The sequence below is a fragment of the Dreissena polymorpha genome, chromosome 8 (assembly GCF_020536995.1).
Source record: "Dreissena polymorpha isolate Duluth1 chromosome 8, UMN_Dpol_1.0, whole genome shotgun sequence".
Taxonomy (NCBI): domain Eukaryota; kingdom Metazoa; phylum Mollusca; class Bivalvia; order Myida; family Dreissenidae; genus Dreissena; species Dreissena polymorpha.
Genome location: NC_068362.1, coordinates 8,477,201 through 8,496,196, shown reverse-complemented (window position 1 = coordinate 8,496,196; position 18,996 = coordinate 8,477,201). Strand labels below are relative to the sequence as shown.

General features: G+C 35.5%; 2 long non-coding RNA genes and 1 pseudogene across 3 annotated transcripts; 2 read left to right on the top strand and 1 right to left on the bottom strand.

Annotated features, from left to right (window-relative positions):
* Nucleotides 1-496: 496 nt before the first annotated feature.
* On the top strand, nucleotides 497-3,018 carry LOC127841316 (uncharacterized). Of its 2 annotated transcripts, XR_008030902.1 has the most exons (4): nucleotides 497-563; nucleotides 1,151-1,212; nucleotides 2,586-2,645; nucleotides 2,927-3,018. It is a non-coding gene; the product is annotated as an uncharacterized LOC127841316 (long non-coding RNA). The 2 variants fall into 2 exon arrangements; XR_008030903.1 differs by lacking the exon at nucleotides 2,586-2,645 and having other exon boundaries at nucleotides 505-563.
* LOC127841308 (uncharacterized) lies at nucleotides 2,206-7,652 on the bottom strand. Its single transcript, XR_008030893.1, has 4 exons — nucleotides 7,564-7,652; nucleotides 5,847-5,918; nucleotides 5,320-5,446; nucleotides 2,206-3,586 (listed from the first exon to the last, which is right to left on the bottom strand). It is a non-coding gene; the product is annotated as an uncharacterized LOC127841308 (long non-coding RNA).
* Nucleotides 7,653-13,210: 5,558 nt separating this feature from the next.
* Nucleotides 13,211-17,588, top strand: LOC127842297 (uncharacterized; annotated as a pseudogene).
* Nucleotides 17,589-18,996: the final 1,408 nt, after the last annotated feature.

Here is an 18,996-nt window from a genome sequence, read left to right as displayed (position 1 = left end):
CGAGTATCAATCAATACATTATTTCTATGCCCCACATTTGAAGAAAACAATTTATTTTTATGTTTGTTTTTAGAGTAAATGTATCTCTCTTTTAAAGGAACATTCTCATCTTACACATTTCTGCTTCTTTCGCTATATATTTGTTTTCGTACTTCTTCTTCTACTTTGTACTTCCTACAGTCAGTCGCTGACTATTACATGAAGGCCGATATAGGCAGATATGGACACTGTCGAGTCCGTATCCTGAGAAGAACCTGTACATGGTGTCTATGGAGGAGATAATGAGAATGCTACCCGAGTAGGGAGCGAACCCACGAAATCCCGATCGCTAGGCGGACACCTCATCCACTACACCACCGGGATAGTATATCCGAATGACTACTGTTATGTGTATATTTATTTTTGGCATAGAATTTACTTTATTACCCAGTGTGCATAGCTTTAGAATTAATTTTTAATTGTAAACACAAACCTTAAAACTATCACTCAATTTTAGAGTGAACAGCATTTGATTGTGTAGCCCCAAGATAGAAAAAGTTATCAAGAAATGGACAGACGTTAAGGTATATTAACTAATGAAATCTCATGACCCTTACTTACTGACTTACTCTTACCACAAAATGATTATAAAATGAAACTTAGAATGGGAGCAAGGTAAATTTTGTACTTTGAATTATACATAAAAACATTTTTATTGAAATTGCACGGAATAATCATTAGGAATAATAATTGTTGTGTATTGTGTGTTTGCTGTTTTCTATTGACACATTCCGGACCAGTTCATGTATGTAAATAGGGAGACGGAAACTACAACGGGCGAGGCATGGTATGGTATTGCGCAAGGGAGGTTAGAGGGTTATGGTTAGGGTTTGGGTTAATGTTAGGGGTCGGGTTAGGGTTTGGGTTAGCCTAAACCCAACCCTAACCCTAACCCGACCCCTAACCCTTACCCTAACCCTTTTTTGGGGTTCTCACCCCTGACCATGCCTCGCCCGTTGTAGTTTTCCGTCTCCCATGTAAATATTTTTTAACATATTCTGACATATTTACCATAATTATTTCTTATATTTAGGTATTCGGTATCCATTCATCACTTTTTTCGTTCAACTGTGGAATGTTTGAATTTGAACACTATGTACTTTCTTTTCAGACGCACAACAACCATGTGTGAATGATGAGATCTCGTCCATCACATCAGTTGAACAAAAGTTGGTAAGATAATTAATCAAGTACACAGTATAAAGTTAGCACATTTATTCGTGTAGGTGTGTCAATGTTACAAAACACATAGAATAAATAAGGTTTAACAACGTTATCATAATCACAAATTAATTATGTGACATAAATATCGTTATTTATGAAGTTACTTGGTTACAGATACATTTCACATTGTAATAAATGCATAATATCAAAATATCTTTGTCATTGAATGTACATGTTTGTATGTATGACAGCTCATAAAGATCGATTGTCCATATTTATTAATGACTATTTATCGTTAGATACAAGTAATTTCGCAAAATAACAAGATAAAAAACATTGCATATACTTACATATGAATCCCGCTCTGTGAAAAGGGGAGTTTAATGCATGTGCATAAAATGTCATACCAGATTAGTATGTGCAGTCCGCACAGGCTGCTCAGGGACAACTTTCTGCCTAAACTGGATTTTCGCTAAGAAGAGTCTTTCTTAAAACGAAACATATAATACAAGCGGAGAGTGTCGTCCCTGATTTGCCTGTGCAGAAAGCACATGCTAATCTGGTATGACACTTTACGCACATGCATTAAACCCCATTTTATCAGAGCGGGACTCATATATAAAGTTATTATGGTGATATATTTAATACATGTTATTTAAAAACAAGAAACCGTCGGAGACGGGTGATGCTCCCCAAAGGTTTTTTTTGTCACAATATTGCACTATTTATTCAGATAAAAGGAAACGTTTTGAGGGCACAGTAGTTGGGGGGACAATAATTTTTTTATAGACAATTTCAAAGGTCCATAACTCTGTGAAAAATCATCCGACCAGAACCCGCTGATAATATGCACATCTCCTCTTGGTCGTGAGGCTTTCCATAAAGTTCCATTTAATTCTGGTCATTAGTTTCTGAGAAATAGCCCGGACAAGAATTGCACTATATGTACAGTTAATGGAAAATTTTAAAGGGCCATAACTCTGTAAAAAATCATCCGACCATAACCCACTGATAATATGCACATCTCCTCTTGGTAGTGAAGCTTCCCATAAAGTTTCATTGAATTCTGGTCATTAGTTTCTGAGAAATAGCCCGGACAAAAATTGTGCTCGGACGGACAGACGGACAGACAGACGAAACGGCGACTATAAGCTCCCCTCAAAATAAATTTTGGTGGAGCATAAAAAAGGTTAATCACATTCCACAATACCAATTGTAAAAAATCAATTGAATCTTTTTTTTTTTTAGTAATTACAAAAAAGTTAGTTTTTTTTACATGGACTTGTAGAAAATAAATTAACGAGCATACATAAGCTAAATTAACATATTGGATTACTTATGTTATTTTACGAGACATATTCATTCATATATAATCATTATAGGAAATCCGCGAAACAGCGCATGTGAGGCCCAGTCAGATGAGCCAGTAAGAAAAAAAAGATGTGAGTTCCATGAAAATTAAAGATTAACTTATGAAGTGTACGTTCATGAATGTGTAATAATGAATCAACAATCCATCTTATCATAAATGATACAATTCATTCTCAAGAATTTTTTATATGAAACTATTAGTTCCAACAGAACCTCGTCTGATGTGCAGTATACACAGTACATGCTCTTTAAAGAGCAAACCACATCTCTTTATGTTACAATGTTAACCTTTATTTCATCACTTGTCTTACAAATACAAATTTTATTAACATAAAATGTATTTCATTTTCAGATAGTGTTCCACTTCATTGTTCCCTAGCTGTAGAGTTGTTGGAGAAAACCCTGTATTGTTATGTTACAAAGATAATGAAATAAAGGAGTAGAGTTTATTTTCACTTTGTTATTATATAAACGAAACATGAATCATGGTACGCATTGCATAAATGAATATTGTAAAAAGTGTGTCCTTAATGAAAAACATCCACAAGAACGGTAGAAATTGTCAATATCCACACTTTTTCAAAGATGTTGACCACACTTGACCGAAGTGCAGCAGTTCATAGACAAGAAATCATTAACTTATTAAGTTATTATGTATCATTAGCAGAAACATTATGACCATCTTTCATCAACAAAGAGTCAAATATTGAATATAAACACATGTCGCCGAACATAGACAGACCACAATGACTCACCTATAGCACTTCGTGCACATGTTAGCATAAAACAGCAACTACATAAGTAAGTTAATGATGTGTTGTCCATATAAGCTGCATTTTGGTCTTGTTGTGGACTGTGCACAACCTCATCCACTTCCTGTGCCTCAGTAAGTTGTTCAGGCAGTGGCACCTGCTAATCTATGCATAAGTTGTGCAGGCGCATTCATGCAGCCACTGCTTGACAGCACTCATCGAGTCTCACGAATAAACAACCGCCAGTTTTATGTAGACACCTGTCGATAGAGAATAACAATCAATATTAATTAGTGATTTAATTACAATATCCAATTTATTATTATTAATACTAATGATTATTATGCATTTTATTTAATTGATGAACATCTTCAGATATTAATTAAATTTAAGACTAAAATGGGTAAAGAAATAAATTCATAAAACAAAATTTGCAATAATCTACGGCATCCATTTTTATCAACCCATGCACGTGCAAATGAAAGCAACTTTAAAATCTGTATCAAATGTTTTTTAACTACATGTGTCTCCTTCACTGATGCCCCCATGTCACGTTGAGATACACAAACAAGTCCATCAGTCATTAAAAGACAAATTTCTTCAGTACAAACAACTTGTGTATATATGCTCAAAACTTGAAAACAAATAACAAAACAAATTTAATTACACATTTGTGTACAGCTGCAATTCATTAACACATTAAGGTCATTCAGCAGTTGCTGTTATGCAAAATCCATCCACAGGTGAACAGACAGACACAGAGGACGAACAGGTAGGGGTGGCAAAATCTAAAAAAACTATACTTGTCCACGGACAACCATTTAGGAAATTTAACTTGTCTGTTCCTGAACTACACTTGTCCGTTAATGTTTATATAAATTATAAACGCATTTATTGATTAATGTAAAGCAATGTGGAATATACCAAAATGAGTATGATTTGCTAGTTTTGTTTATAGTTGTATTTCAATAGTACATTCATTATAGCAGTATATTATAAACAAAATAAAGACTTTCTAAAACTTTTAATCTTGCAAAGCTAGTGTTATTAAAACATGTGTTGAACATAAGTACATCGTAATCTTAACAAATTAAACTAGTCCAATATGTCGACCTCATCAGACTGATGCTCTGCGCCGCTACTGGTAGCAATTTGATTATCATCAACTGGTAACCATTGAAAATCTGTGAGCCAAGTTTCTTGAAAAGTTCTGGTGCGTTTACTTAGATCATATTTTTTAGCATAATCTTTTTTTAGTTTTTTTGGGAGGTGGACTGCTAAAAGCTTCGGGTTTCTGCTCCGTTGTTGAAGATTTAAAAAAACTAAATGTTCCATTTTTACCATTGAAGTCGTCTTAAATAACGGATACACCGTGTTTTGATTATCTTACTTTGATACTTTTTATGTTCGTCTGATTGTAAAAATAAAGAAACCAGTCTGTACACTGTCTAACGGTCGGGCCGAATGTTTAAAATGCCGCATGCTCCTGGTCTCTTATAGAATAAGGGAGATCACTGCGCAGGAGATAGCCCGTATTTTAGCTTGATTGCTCCGCAAATAGCACTGACAGTGTAATCGCATGTCAACATCCGGTTTTGTAAAACTTAATTACGGCTTTAATACAATGTATTTTTTGTATACCTGGACCCAACTTTTAAAAAACTTAATGTCTACGGACAACTTAAATGAAAAAAATCAGTTGCCCAGACAAGCAAATGTACGACTCAGGCAACTCGGACATTTGATTTCGCCACCCCTGACAGGAGCAATGCTTAAGGCTTCCCACGGTGTACGTTTACTAAATTGTTATGATGTAGATGTGACGATTACAATTATGCTCTAAAGAGTATTAAAGGCATAAAGCATCAAACTTTTATCCAATATTTGGTGGGGAGATTTATTTTGTGCTTATTAAATGGTGTCTTATGTTGATTAACTGAATGTGTTTAATTGTTTTGAACTAAATAAACATACATGTTGTAAGTTTACATACCTAAATCTACTCTTTGGCAGTCCAAAAGCCCTCTCAACCACAATACACTTGACTGGGCATTGTTGTACCTATTGTTGATAGCCGAGTCCCCCAGTAGGTGTCCCGTGTGGTTTTCTTCCAGAAAAGTCTAATAACAAATTTATAATAAGCTAAGTTTAGTTTAAGTTGGAACAATCATTGGTTAAACGGTTTATGAACGTAGCTATAGGATGCTCGCAAGATTAACGCAATCTTAAATTCATTTAAATTATAAATTTAACATTGATATGCATATTTTATGTGTTGATACAGTGTGTACACACATGTGTACAGAAATATAATTGAATCTTTTATGTTGTTGAAAGACATTAAAAGTAAAATTATGTATGCACATTAAAACATTATATTTAAGTAATGTGCATTGCATTGATGTAAAAAAATATAATATTTGCATCATCAAAACAGTAGTATTCCACTTTTTCCTAACCAATATTAGCCATAGTCCCTCTTATGGTATATCCATAATAGCACATTATTTATTGTCATACCTTCAAACCACAGACAAAGACAGAGGCATCGTGTGTGTTGACCCAAGCCATTTTGACAAAACCTCAATGAACCTGCAAATAAACTATACTTTAATATGTGAAATGTGTTTTACTAACTTTGTTTCAATGATTTAATTCTATTTAATTCACATGTTTTATGATTTAACACTATTAGTTAAGCCACTTCTGACTGACAAGTGACATTGTACAGTGTGATACAGGGTCATTAAAATAACATTGCCATTGGGCAAGAGCGTAAGAATATAACTTTGCTACCTTGCATCTCACCGTGCAGTTTGAGATTTATGTTGCTCAGCTACTGTATGTACAGTCGATTGGTGTATAACGGATAGCTAAGGACTTCGAGTCTCATTTCAACGTAAATACCATGCATTCAGTAATTAAACCATTAAACCTAGATAGACACATGTCTTTCCTATTCCTATTAAAACATGCCAACGGTTTTAAATTTCCAAAAAAATATATTTTTATAGCGCGAATTTCATGGTACACTGATTTAGTCAATACCGGATCGCTAAGGTATTTATCGGATTACATGTGTATCGTGTTATTTCTTGAAATTTGACACATCATTTGTAAAAAATAATTGCAATATATGTACATTTCCAGAAAGTAAATTAATTTCTGCGTTTAATAAGACCAAGTTCATGGAAATCGCTGCACAATTGATGAAGTACGGGTTGTTCAAAGCGATGCACCCTATATTCGGGTCATTTTGAGTTGAATACCCTGTTATAATAATACATAGATTTGATAGTGAAAAATGTTTTGAGAGAAATCGATTTTTCATTATAATTTGATTATTTTTCATTAAAAAAGATGTTTTCACTAATTAATATCATAGCCACACGCTAACCACATGTGTTTTGGACAATTTCAATTGAGTTTATATTTATTTTGAGACAATCTCCACATTTCTGAATATGGGTCACCACATGTCCGTTATTCACTAAATCCCGAGTTGCAGCTTTCATGCTTATTTTATGTGGTACGCATCAATTTGGTTTCTGAGCATTCTTCCTTTTTTAAAGGACACATAATACTAAAATATTACATCAATGAACATTATGTTTACTAAACAAAATCTGCATAATTCAAGAAACCATTTGTCTGCACTTTTCCTGTCGTCACAAAAACAGTGCGTACAAAACCTGACCTTGTTTTGCTTTCAAAAAAAGTTGTAAACATTGACACTCGTCAACAAAAACATGAATCGACTTAACAATGGTAGGCTTTTTGTATTCAATTAATAGAAAACAATAAAGCTTAACATAAATAAAAGTATTTTGCAAAAAACGTTTAACCTATCCGTTACTCACTAAAATCCGCTATACACCAATCCACTGTATTACTGTACAATTCATAAATCTAATTTTGACAGAAGTTCGAACATTGATAATATTGGGATTGCAAAGTTTATGACTTATAATCGCTGGGGCAGATATTGCAGACATTATACAGTGCAATATTTATTATTCATTAGATAGAAAAAAACTTCAAAATTTATGCGCAAAAGGTATATCAGTATATTGCGTCGACAACTAACTTGTATAGCAGCGTCCGAAATGTGAAATAACCGACTTCTAATTCACTCGTTAACATTCAATATTTAATGACAAATGAACTGTTTTACTTCAAAAGAAACCATAAAACATTTGTTTTGATAAAAATTGAACTAAGATGACTAAATATTTACCTATTTAACAAATTAATTATCATAACATCACAAATTTCATTTCCCATGGACGTTTAAGGTCCTCGGATGTTTCGCCTCCAAGACGTTTCGGCCCTCGTCGTTTCGCCCCTGGTCATTTCGCCCCCAATGAGCGGAATGTTTAAATGTACAATGTTTGTCACATATCTTTATTGTGTAGTTTGTTCATTGCTGGGATTTGAATAAAATGTGAAATTAAAATGCACTACAATTGATGTTTGTCCTTTGTTGTTCGATGTGCTTTGAAAATATTGTGATTAAAGGTAACACCATTGAAAATTTCGTGTAATAAATATAGTATTGTGTACGCTTTAATGCTTACGTATAAATATATTAATTGTTTACACGAACAGTTTAATTGGTGATAATTATATAATCATCAAAGAAAGTATCCCGAATCAATAATGTAAGTATATCACGCATTATCCGGCAAAGGGTAGGTGATAAAAACAATGAGCCACAATAAGTATATATATTAATGTAAAATGCATGCAGTAAAAAAAAAAATAATAAAAAATAAACAAACAAACACGTGTTAATGCCGAGCTAAGCCTTTAATTGTCAGTCAGCATTCCGCTGAAACATGACTGGCATCCCCGACCCGGGATCGAACCCGGGACCTCTGGATTTTAACGCAAGCGCCTTATCCACTGTGCTACGGAGGCACTAATAGAGTTAGACCAGTGCATAGTCCAAGTGTAAGATCAAGCACTTTTAACGGCGATTTTATTTTATGACATCCAATATTGTTTTATAAAGTGTAACATAATAGTGTGATAGTTTAATAGTTGTGAAAGGGAGTTGTGTGCAACATGGATTTTCCATGCATAAGATGCATTACTGAAGTGCGTCCTCGGCAACACGCGGTCCAATGTGATTCATGTTCGCGTTGGCAGCATCGAACGTGCAAAACAGGCCAGTCAGATGAATAATAGCTATGTACTAATGCAAAAATGATGATGATTTTCTTTTATTGAATTGATAATCACAATCCAATACATTCGATACAAGTATATTCCAAAGCGCGTCATAAAGCCGGTATAAACATATATATTTGAGGCAATTGACCGTTAATTTAAAACATTTGGCGATCCTGAGTTAAAAAAAATAGTGTTGCTATATTGTAATGTATAATAATTACGACTCATTAAGTTTGTAATTGTGATTTTATGTATATCCTTAATTATTGTGTATTGTGTATACTCGAAGTGATCTGTTATGTTTAAAAAGGGTAATTGTAAAAAGTTAATGAACTGAGAAGGTTTAGAACAATATCAGTGAAATGCAACAATTTTGTGTTTTATTTATTTACCCATGAAATAAACTACATCATATTTATGTAGTACAATTTCATATTAAATAAAAAATATAATTTAATTAAATAAAAAATATAATTTAATTTAAGTCGTTGGACATTATTAAACATTAACTGCGTTTAATTCCTTTGATTTACTTGACATCTAAGGCACAAGTGGTGCTTGAACAACAATCAATTAAAGTGCTCCCTAAATGGGTATTTGATTAACAGTCTGAGCAAGTGTCATAAACATGCCACTCAATGCGGGCATCTTATCTTTTTGAACATTGCCGCTTATCCGATGTTAAATAGATAAGGATCGTAATGGAGTGTTAATTGCAATATCTACACTTGGGGACTTTCGTTACGCATCACTTAATCATATCGATATATCTCCCTTATTTTTGAACGGCTTGTGTTGAAATGTGGATAATGAATAATTCAATACAAATCTAATAATTCCTAAAAATTAAATAGAAATTGAAAAAGAACAAAATATAAAAGTCAAATTCGCAAACTCGTTCAACGTTAAATAATAACTTTACGGATATGCAGTACACCCCGTTTTCCCAGAGCAAGGCGCAACTGTATTATAATATACTAATATATGATTTAAAGATGTTAATTTTCAAATACAAATTTCTTTGTCAACAAAACGTATGCGCAAAATATTAACGAATAGACTATTGACTTATATGAAATTTGGCAGATGTCTCAACCGATGCATTATAAATCATTTTGGTATAAAAATTTTCAAGCATATTTTCAAATGAAATAGAACTGTGTGTACGAAACTTATAACAACCGTTTCTTTCACATTTCCGTGTTCTTTATTATTAGGAAATAGCGTATTATTAATAATGAAATGACAAATCAACTTGTTTTTCTATGTTCTTGATTAACTTATTAAACGATATACGTTTACTTATGTTAAAAAAGTTATTATATAATCCAGCTGTATATTGTATGGATAATATGATAATTTCTGTATTCCTTATTGCTAAGAAATAGCGTATCATTAATAATGAAATGACAAATCAACTTGCTTTTCTATATACTTGATTTACTTTTAAAACGATATACATGTACTTATTATAAACAAGTTATTATATAATCCAGCGATATATTGTATGGATAATCTGATAAACAATAAATCCGTCATTGCACAGGTATTTCTTCTGATGAATACAAAGCCGCTGTGAAGTCAAAATGCGAGCTTGAGTTCGTATGCAGTCCTTGTTCAAAAGAACAAACACGTAGAACAGAGGCCACCGATATTGATGCCGACGACTTTGCTCCAAATAGGGATTTGGGCTCTTTCGGTGCGCCAAACGACCGCTCAATGCTCATTCTTGTGGAACTGTGTATATAGTTATACGTCCTTTGAGTTTTATTAAAGGGGCCTTTTCACAGATTTTGGCATTTTTTTTTAACTTATTCATTAAATGCTTTATATTGATAAATGTAAACATTGGATCATAAAAGCTCCAGTAAAAAATCAAGAAAAAAATTAAAAAAAGGAAAAGAACATTGCCCGGAGCAGGTTTCGAACCAGTGACCCCTGGAGTCCTGCCAGAGTCCTGAAGTAAAAACGCTTTAGCCTACTGAGCTATTCCGCCGAGTACAAATTCTTGACGTATTTTATACATTATATAAGCATTCATCGTAGTTTCACAAAATTTAACGACAAAAACAGAACTCTCCAAATTATTCAATCGTTTCGCGTTGCAACGCTTTATAATTTTTAGGTTTTAAAATCGTCAAAAGATGCATATAATGGCTATATTAGAGCATGGTTAATGTTCAGTTTTCTGTTTCCTCACAAATATCATAACTAAAACGAAAACTTACGAATCTGAAACAACTTTTTTCAATTTTGTCAATTTACCAAAGCGTGAAAAGATCCCTTTAAGGCTGCCAGTATCTTTATACGGAACCATCATCCACTGTTGCAGTGCATATGCTGAATCTCCAAGGAGTTGTGTGTTCCTTGGGGAAACTGTGGGATTGTCAGTCTGAATCTTATCCATAAGTGTTGAGTTCTTAAAAATCCTTGAGTCGTGGACAGAATCCGGCCAGCCGCAAAATACATCGGTGAATTTCAGACTGCTGTCACAAACAGCTTAATGCAGAGAATGATATAACGAATATATTGAACGTTATCAAACATAAATAGGTCCAATAGTATCAATATTTCTCCATCACGGAGATCGCTAAATCCTTTCTTTCTCGAAACACTCTCACCTCTCTTGGTTGACCTACGTCTAAAGCGCGTGCGGCCGCTATGATAACGAAGGTTTACGAACCCTAAGAGTGGTCTTACCCAGTCATAGCTTTAAGCACAAATCTTACGGTATCGGGTACGTTCGCCCTAGTTACACGTTCGCCCTAGGTTCGTTCGCCCTATATTATCATTTGCATATCGGGGTATAAACAGTTGATTGTTCACACATATAAGCAAGTTTGAACCTTAAGTTTTCATTAATTAATATAGTAAGCAATTAGTGAAAATTACTGGCCTTTGTTACAAACACGCTTACGAGTTAAAGAGCGCCGTCTTGATTTTTCACACATGTAAGCGAGTTTGTACCTTAGATTTCATCATTAATTAATATAATAAGCAATTAGGGAATATTACTGGCATTTGTTACAAATACGCTTACAAGTTAAAGAGCGCCGTCTTTTATATTTCGGTAATACTTTTTTGTTTCATATGTTTGGAATAACTTAACTGTGAATTATCCCAGTATATAAAATGGAGCTCAAATGTCTGGTTCTATTATTTCAAAAATTGATAATGTGATGTGCATTTCGTGCAATTTGGAGGTACGACCTAGACAACATGCGGTTACATGCGACGTTTGTGAACGTTGGCAGCATCGGCTTTGTGGAACTGGTTAGTTTAATTTTATTTGTCAATTGTATATAATAAAAACATCTCAATAAAATATAACTATTCAGTTTTTATTCTTTTATCATTATTGATAGCTATAATCATTTATAATAAACTATTTGGAACTGGTGAGTATGTAAACTCTAAATTATAATGTACACAGTATAAAGTGCATCATTTATTATTTTATATATAAGCTGTATATATTAAAATTATAAATTATTTGTACATTAATATGTGTATTATAATCATTAAGATTATGAGATTTTGAGTGTAACTTCTTGCGTTGTTTATGGTTCTTTCATTCAGCAATATAGAACCACCGTCTTTCGGATTATCTTATTTCTTGTAATCTTGTCGATCTCTGCATAGGCAAATACATTTAAAATTCATATAAACATCATTAAATCTCAATAAAAACATCATCAATATTCAATTTACTAAACTGATCAACTTCCAATAATTCTCGCGTGTATTGCGCTGTGTGAAGTAGCAACTGGCCTTTATTGATCGTTGTCGATTAATTAAGAGATTAAAGAGTGTCGTATTAACCTAATATAGTTAACATTGAGAACAATTACTAGATCATATAGAAATTAGTTATGTAGAATATGATTATTAAGTTGAAACTATTATACTAAAGTGTATACTAAATATTGATGCATGCGTAAATCATGTTTATAAAACAGAACAGTTATTATTGATTTTTTTAGAAATTATCTTTAATATGATTATTAGCGTATGATTAAGTAAATAAACATAAATTATGCAAATGAAACAGAGCTGTATATTTTAAATTGTGTAGAAATTGGCCTCAAAGAAAATGTTCAATATAATAAATACATTAAGGTATAAGATTATTATTATTTAATTATATAAATATTAAAACGGTAAGCAGCGCAACTTAAAGGCCAATTTCGTAAATTATGTAAACGGTCTCCAAATGGAGAGATAAAATGTCAATCTTTATTATAACCTTAGTCGATTTCATCCGCCTTTTCAATTAAAAAGACCATTCATTGTCATAGTGCTGTCCAACCACAAGGCCTTCACCTTCTCTGTGGAATACGGAACTTGGTATGATATGAGCGGACTGCACATGTCAATCTGGGACAATACTTTATTCGCATGCATTTAGCCCAGTTTTCCCAGAACATCACTCATAAATAATACACACAATATAAAGAAGTGAAACTCCAGCTGCTGGAGCAGTATTGAATTTTCATTAAAAACAATTAGTTGGTCCTTTATGCCGTCATATGTCAGTGTAGTAATGTTGAATATATTGCATAATTGCCTGTTAAAAATGGCAAATGTTCTTAAAGTAAAAAAATACGTGTCAATACATGAAGTTATAGGAAATAAAATAGGAGCAACGACATCTCGTGTTTGCTACGCAATTCCAATTAAATCTGCTACAGAACGCGACACGATGGTTCATGGACGGAACGTTCAAGGTACGAAACAAAGGAACATAATTATATTAACTTCTTAATAAATGTTTTTTTAAGTATTACAATCGGTTAATGCATTAAAAAACATAAGTAGAAAATGTTTTTGTGTGTTTTGTTTTGCTTCAGGTAGTGAAAGACCCGTTTAAGAGCAGGGGCCAGCTGTTAAGCATTCATGCATTCATCCACAAGGACGGGAAGCTGATGCAGTTGCCACTTGTGTTCGCACTGATGTCGCGGAAAACGGAGGCCGTGGAACAGCTGTTCTGCGCGCCATCCGTGACAGGGTTCCAAACTTGTCAGTTGAAAACATCGTCCTGGACTTTGAGAAAGGTGAGAGCAAAGAAAAAACAAAACAAAACAAATGTATTTTTGTATTAAGTAAGATATACACTTAAAACAAACAAATCATTGATAATTTAAAATTTAAATACATTTTAGAATTTTTTGCTCTACTTACAGCTGCATGGAAAGGGATCCGCGAAGTATTTCCTTTAGTTAGCATAAAAGTATGTGTCTTTCACTGAGTGCAGTCTGTGTGGCGGAAAGTGCAGAGTTAGGCCTAGCTACCGCCTACCGAAACAACCAGGCCATCCACCAGTATGTTCGGCAGTTGATGGCGTTGCCGTTCCTGTCTGCCGGTCACATAACCGAGACGTTCCACCAGCTTCAGGCCCGTGCAAACTCCGTCCAACTGACGCAGCTAGTGGACTACGTCAATCGTCAATGGATAAACAACGCCATCTTTCGGGTGGAAGATTGGAGCGTCTTCAGGCGTTCGATGAGAACAAATAATGATGCAAAAGGTAATTGCAATATAAAATTGATTTTGTTATTATTTCATTATGCAATTATTTTCAATTTGCTATTGAATTTGTTAAATAACACACGCAAATCTTAAATCATGTTTGCATTGATTTCAGACTAGCATCATCGACTCAACAGCCAGGCACATCATGGCGCAGTGCCCTTTTACGTGCTGGTACCAGCCCTGCGCAAGGAAGCCGAGATGGTGGACATCAGCGTGCAGTCTTCCGACCCGGAGCGTGATTTAGGGCGAACATAAATAAGGGCGAACGGACCCGGATTCAAATCTTACGGCATCTTAGCTGCGATTTCTTTGATAAAACGGTTCGCAGTACTTACGATAAGCGTACGACAAAATCATAAGAATCTTACGTAAGATCACGCTGAGATCTGTTGATAAAACGGCCTCCCGGCCCCGATATAATCGCAGGGTCAATCGTGTGTAGCGGTGGGTTGATAGCCAGCTGTGGGTAATAGTGTTGTGCACCGGCGTCATATCCAGTAAGAATGCGAATAGAACTCCTTAAAGGGGCCTTTTCACAGATTTTGGCATTTTTTTAACTTATTCATTAAATGCTTTATATTGAGAAATGCAAACATTGAATCGTAAAAGCTCCAGTAAAAAATCAAGAAAAAAAAATAAAAAAGGAAAAGAACATTGCCCGGAGCAGGTTTCGAACCAGTGACCCCTGGAGTCCTGCCAGAGTCCTGAAGTAAAAACGCTTAAGCCTACTGAGCTATTCCGCCGAGTACACATTCTTGACGTATTTTATACCTTATATAAGCAATCTTCGTAGTTTCACAAAATTTAACGACAAAAACAGAACTCTCCAAATTTTTCAATCGTTTCGCGTTGCAACGCTTTATAATTTTTAGGTTTTAAAATCGTCAAAAGATGCATATAATGGCTATATTAGAGCATGGTTAATGTTCAGTATTACTGTTTCCTCACAAATATCATAACTAAAACGAAAACTTACGAATCTGAAACATCTTTTTTCAATTTTGTCAATTTACCAAAGCGTGAAAAGATCCCTTTAATGTTGTTTAAACCTAGACATTTTTGCTCCATTGTATAGAAAGCATTAAGTTTATTGTGGTCATATCAGATAGTTGAATCATAACGCTTTAAAAATCGCTGAATTTAGTTTTAATTTATTTTAGATCGATTGTTTCTAGAGCTCTTCCCTTATTGTCATGCTCTCGAGTCCGTTTCCTAGAAAGAACCAGTACTTAGTGATGATAGTGTTGAAATATTAAGAATTCACCCAGAGTGGGAATCGTACCTAGGATCTCGTGAGAGTCATGCGGACACCATTTACACTACGTGACAGTCAGGTGGACACCATATACACTACGTGACAGTCAGGCGGACCCGATAAACACTACGTGACAGTCATGCGGACACCATATACACTACGTGACAGTCAGGTGGACACCATATACACTACGTGACAGTCAGGCGGACCCGATAAACACTACGTGACAGTCAGGCGGACACCATATACACTACGTGACAGTCAGGCGGACCCGATATACACTACGTGACAGTCAAGCGGACCCGATATACACTACGTGACAGTCAGGCGGACCCGATATACACTACGTGACAGTCAGGCGGACCCGATTTACACTACGTGACAGTCAAGCGGACACCATATACACTACGTGAAAGTCAGGCGGACCCGACATACACTACGTGACAGTCAGGCGGACCCGATATACACTACGTGACAGTCAGGCGGACCCGATATACACTACGTGACAGTCAGGCGGACCCGATATACACTACGTGACAGTCAGGCGGTCCCGATATACACTACGTGACAGTCAGGCGGACCCGATATACACTACGTGACAGTCAGGCGGACCCGATATACACTACGTGACAGTCAGGCGGACCCGAAATACACTACGTGACAGTCAGGCGGACCCGATATACACTACGTGACAGTCAGGCGGACCCGATATACACTACGTGACAGTCAGGCGGACCCGATATACACTACGTGACAGTCAGGCGGACCCGATATACACTACGTGACAGTCAGGCGGACCCGATATACACTACGTGACAGTCAGGCGGACCCGATATGCACTACGTGACAGTCAGGCGGACCCGATATACACTACGCCACCGCAATCTCTTAAACTCGATGTTTTTAAATTGGTGAGTTCCTTGTACCGGCGTTTGATTGACAAAAACTGATAATACTTCACACCGGTTGACAGTCTTTTTTCAAATTAAGGACAATGCGAAATTGATAATTATAACAGCATATCAGGTCAGAGTCGAGACCAGATAATTTAATACTCAAACCAAACGACTTTAAGGTTAAACTTCCAGGTTCCGTATTTCTTTTTATACTTAAAATAAAGTGTAGTGTGAGACTCAATAAAAATAGCCTTTATTTTTCACACATACAGGCTTACACTGGTGCTTATTTCATTATCATATTGTTCTTAATAAAGAACTATATAATTAAATGCATTTAGTACCACGCAAGACTTGGCTATCAAGAAGTTTTAGCACGTGGTAGTTTTAAGAATAATCTATTTTTAGACTTATGTCTACGGATTGGTTTGTGAATACAGGCCCGGGTTTGTTTTCAAAGCCTCGCATCACGCAACTTACAGTTATTATTCATTACAACAGATGTGGTAATGGTCTGTTGCCATCTAGTAGCCATTACTGAGCTGAGTGTTCTTCACCTATCTTTACATAGCATTATTCACGTCCCACGAAAAGGGTCCTAATGCCATATGCGGCCACTGTAGCTTCAGACCAGACTGCGCAATAGCGAAGTGGGTAGCTCCTGACCAGACTGTTCGGATGCTCAGCCGCATATGACATAAGACCCCTTTTTGCATGACGCGGACAACAAGTAGGCGGCTTATACGGCAAAACGACAAAGGCGTTCCAGTTGTACCAATGGATACCGGTAACTTATAATAGCTGGTATGGGGATGTGCTCTTGCTACCCTGCGGCTAACTAATATGCTAAACTCTGGGAAAACCTGGCTTAATGCTTGTGCGAAGTGTCGTTCCAGCTTAACCAGTGCAATCTACAAAGGTTATTCAAAAACGACAATTATCAGCCTTAACTTGATTAGCGTTAAGAAGAGACGTCCTTTAAACGAAAATAAACGATAAGTGGACATTTTCGCCCCGGATTTTCATGTGCGGACTGACCAGGCTAATCTGGAATGACATTTTACGCACATTCATTAAGCTAAGTTTTCGCACAACGCGACTGAAATTCTAACAGGTATGGGGATATGCACGTGCTACCTCGCGGCCTTCATAACGGTCAGCTGGGTATTCCACAAGGATCCAGGGGTCCCGTTGGTCTGCCTTACCATTGGCTCGAGCCTGGGCCAGTTCGTCGTGCCGTATCTGTATGAGGTGTTCATTGAGACCTTCGCCATGTCGGGCGCGTTCATCATGCTGGCCGCCTTCTCCCTCGAGTGTATACCATTTTGCTTGATTATCCTGTGTTCCAAAGAGAATTATGTGACGGCGAAAGAAGCCAGTTCAAACCGTGCCTTATCAGAGTAAATGGCGGCGGAAATTGCTGAACGATAATCGGAAATTACCGATCATCAAAATTATCATATTTTTCACTAAATCTGTTTTTACGCATTTTAAGTTCAATGTTATTATAGTATATTTCTTAATATATTTTTTTTTACTAAACTTTTATGTTGACCTTAAAGATACTTCTGATGATACTTTGAAAAAGTTATAAGGTCGAGTCCTGCAGAAGGCGGGGGTTATTAGGCATTGCTGACCATAAACATGACAACGTTGTTAAGGTTTAGTGGTCACATCAATGTATTATGGAATAGTTGCTAGAGTACCCAAGAAATGCGTTTATTTGTCCGGTGAACGACGGGGTATACTACGGGGAATACATAAATGAGTCGCTTTCTGTGAAAACCGGTTTGATGAATGTGCGTAGAGTATATTTCCATAGAAGCCAGTGCAGTCCGCAAAGGCTATTCATGGACGCTACTTTACGCTTTTATGGCTTTTTTTATATAGAAATGCATTCTCTTTGAAACAATCATCTATTCTATCGTCATTTAGTCTATCGTTGCAGACTAGCCTAATAGCTAAGCAAATTAAGTCTATATATCAAGAAATCGTTCAGTTTGTGATGCAAGCACCAAATTTGGCACATATACTCTTCAGTCACTATAGATTTGATAAAGCACGTTAGCCAATACAAAATTTCAAAATGGCGTCCGTTTGCAAGATGGCCGCCGTCAGGATTGAAAAAGGAAAAAAAAGAAACAAATTCTCTGAAAGGTTTTACTGCTGTGAATATTACTTGATTTTTATTTCGTACACAACTATTTGACTAGTTTGAATTTAAATTCAGACCTTGTTCAAGTTTAACATAGTACACACAAATCCAACATGGCTTCAAAAATGGCCGCCAAGATGGCCGCAAAAACCTATTTATGATCATAGCTATGTAACTATCCACTCAAAATTGATGAATTTGGTGCCTTTACCCAGGTTTCAGGGGGCAACGAACACATTTATTTCGTCAGACAAAGTTTAAGCTAATAATGTCACACAGAAATCCAACATGGTGTCAAAAAAGGCTGCCAAGATGGCCGCCTAAACATATTAATGATCATAACTATGTTACTTTCCACTCAATTTTAGATCTTCATGTTGGTGTCTATAGATAGGTTTCAGTGGGCAAAGAACACATTAACGTCATCAGACATTTTTTATAAGTTTATTATATATCACTCAAATCCAAAATGGCCTCCAAGATGGCGGTCAAAACCTATTTATGATAATAAAATATGACTATGTAACTGTCCACTCAAATTTGATTAATTGGGTGTCCATACCCAGATTTCAGAGAGAAAAGAACACATAAATATCACATTTATATCATCATACAAAATGTAAGCTAATTATGTTAAACAAACATCCAACACGGCGA